Source organism: Pteropus alecto, unplaced genomic scaffold, assembly GCF_000325575.1.
Source record: "Pteropus alecto unplaced genomic scaffold, ASM32557v1 scaffold3, whole genome shotgun sequence".
Classification (NCBI taxonomy): domain Eukaryota; kingdom Metazoa; phylum Chordata; class Mammalia; order Chiroptera; family Pteropodidae; genus Pteropus; species Pteropus alecto.
The window spans coordinates 43,841,782-43,844,689 of NW_006442484.1; the positions used below are offsets into that span (position 1 = coordinate 43,841,782).

Consider the following 2,908-nt stretch of genomic DNA (forward strand, 5'->3'; position numbering starts at 1 on the left):
TGAATCCTCATAACAGTGCTTTTGGTAAATTATTTTCATTAGTAAGAGGAAAAATCATCTATTGATTTTTTAATGGACAATACCTAGTTATTAGGGGCCTCAAAAACTCATCTGTTTAATCCAGAGACACTGTGAATAAGAAGAGTAAATTAGAAAATGAGGAAATTCTACAAAACCAGGTGTTTTAATGATATTTTTATCGTATGGTTGGTATGAGAAAAAAATCATTAGAGTGAGTTTTAAGGACTACAGTAAATGCCATTTATTCTCTCATTATAACATCCCTCCCCAAACTCTCAATTAATTCATACTTCTTTATGTCTAGAGAGCAATAATGATTGAGGTTTGTAAAAAACCTTGAGGTACAGCGAGCTCCCAAAGCATTCTCAAGAGGACTAAGTTGGATTCTATATAGTCTCAGAATTAGGAATATTTTATGGTTGAGAGTCTTTGCATTCCTGTTTCTGAAAAATGGTGCTCTTTTTTTTTTTTTCTTACAGCTCCTGGTCTTCCTAGATGGTCTCCCATCCAAGTGCTATACAGGCCCGACCCTGCTTAGCTTCCGAGATCAGACGGGATCAGGCTTGTTGAGGGTGGCGTGGCCGTAGACTGGAAAATGGTGCTCTTGGTTGAAATAATGTAAGTCATCTCTGGCTTTACATATAAACAGTGGTGCAACTCATTCAGAGACTCTATGCCGAATTTTTCCAGAAATGACTTTAAACACCGTATTTAGTGAACTAGTAATGATATGCCTAGGCAAGGGGAAGCTTTCTGAAGTACATGTGGTGGTTTGATTAACAAGACCACACGGTACCCAATTACCTGATAAAATCACAGAACCCATTACTAGATGTCTACCATCATAATTCCTACTATTTTTCTGGTTGCAAAGCAGAAGATGAAAGAAGAGCAACTTCAGGATTATTAATATGGAAGAGCTTCTTTAGGGGTAGATTCTAATTTACTTTAAAGGGGTTTGGCAGGAGATAGGGGGATCTTTGGGGGTCCTTTTTGTAAAACAGATATAGGTGTTTATTGCATTATCATCTTTCATCGTCTGCCTCTCTCTCTCCCTCTCTTGTTGTCTTATATTTTTTAAGAATTGCCCTCAATGAGTGTATTCCAGTTATCTAATGCGGAATAACAAATCACCCCAAAACTTAATGACTTAAAATAACAACAAAAGGCAGTTAAAGCACGTTAGGTAAAGCACTGAAGAGGAAGCCTGAGGTTTTGGGTTCAAATGCTCGTCATGACTTTTAATAAATGAATTTCTGTCAGCAAGTCTATGCCCCTCTCTGAGGATTTGCCTTTCTAAATCAAGGTCCTCTGAGGCCTCCTCTAGCTCTAAAATGGTTTTATTCTAGAGCTACCTCCCACTTCCCAAGACTTTTGGAAATCAAGTTGTTGAGTACACTGATTTTTCAAAACACAAAATCTTCTTCCACCTTGAGTGCCATCCTATCAGGCAATGTGAAACACAGTTTATATGATGCAGTCCTAATGGGCACTGGATATTTTATCCTTTAATCTATCACCATGTTTTCCAAAGGCAAAATGGCTGGAACAATGGCCACATATAGAACAGGAGAATCATACAGCTGGTAGAGTATATAAAGGTCTATAATAATGGGTTTGATCCTAAATTCGTAGAGTTAAAAGTCTTAAGTTCTATATCTTAAGTTCAAAGATGGCAACCATCCCTTGAGCACTGATTTTTTCCCCTTTATCAGCTTCATTCAAAGATTGAATAAAATGTGTGGGTATAAAATTTTTAAAAAATCTTCTCATTTCTAATGAAAGTTGTCCTTGAAAAGAATCTTTTTAGGATGCGAAACACTTATTCAGAGGATGTTTCACTTACTTTAAACATTTGTAAGATCCTACCTTTTGAATTGCTTTCAGAATTTGTTTTTACTTAATTAGCTTTTTTAACTTGATTGTCCATCTGTTGTTTCCTCTCTCTCTCTCCTTTGGGCATCACCCAGTTAGTCCTTTTATGTCCTCCCTTCCACTTTGGTTCTGCCACTTAAGCCTACAGCTTTGTTGTGTTAGCAAAGATATGAGGGGCTCAGGAATAGACTCAGAGGAGCTTGGAGGAGGTAGGGCTGTGACTAAGACTAAGTCAAGGGGAGAGCAAATAAAAAATATATAGTCTGGGAAAAGTTCATTTCCAAATTTTGATTTCTGCTTTAAGTATTGTAAAGACTTTTGTGCAGCTGACATCTAGAAATGGAAAACAATGAATCATTTATTAATTTAGCACAGTTCTAGGTGTTGGGTATACCTCAATGAATAAGACAGAAGGAGGTCTCTGTTCTTACTGAGGGAAGAAAGACAATAAAAAGAAAATATCAGATGAAGTTAAGTGGTAAGAAAAGAGTTTGAAAATGAGGTGTTCTGTTGGGGTCAACTGAGTGGTAACTTTGGATAGCAGTCAGGGAAAGTCTTGCTGAGGATGGGAAATAAGAGCTGAGATCTGAATGAGAAGTGGCCGATGTGGACATCCAATGGAAGAGCATCCAGTGGTGGGAGCAGCTGGTACAAAGGCTCTAAAACAAGAACAGAGGAATGACAAAGTGAAAGGAACCCAATGGGAGGGAACTGAGATGGACAAGCAGGGACCAAATCAGTAAGGCATGGAAAGTTAGAGTAAGGAGTGGGTGTGATGATAGCATGACATGTTCTGGCTCTTATGTTAAAAAGCCACTGTAACGTGGAAGCAACAAAGATGTCCTTCAATAGATGAATGGATAAATAAATTGTGGTACATCCAAACATTGGAATATTATCCAGGAATAAAAATGAATGAGCTATCAAATCACAAAAACACACGAAGGAACTGTAGGTACACATTGCTTAGTGAAAGAAGCTAGTCTAAAAAGGCTGCATACTATTGATTCCA

The 2,908-nt window shown here is 37.7% G+C and overlaps 1 pseudogene; it reads right to left on the reverse strand.

Annotated features, from left to right (window-relative positions):
* Positions 1 to 491: 491 nt before the first annotated feature.
* Positions 492 to 610, reverse strand: LOC112470769 (annotated as a pseudogene).
* Between the last annotated feature and the right edge of the window lie 2,298 nt (positions 611 to 2,908).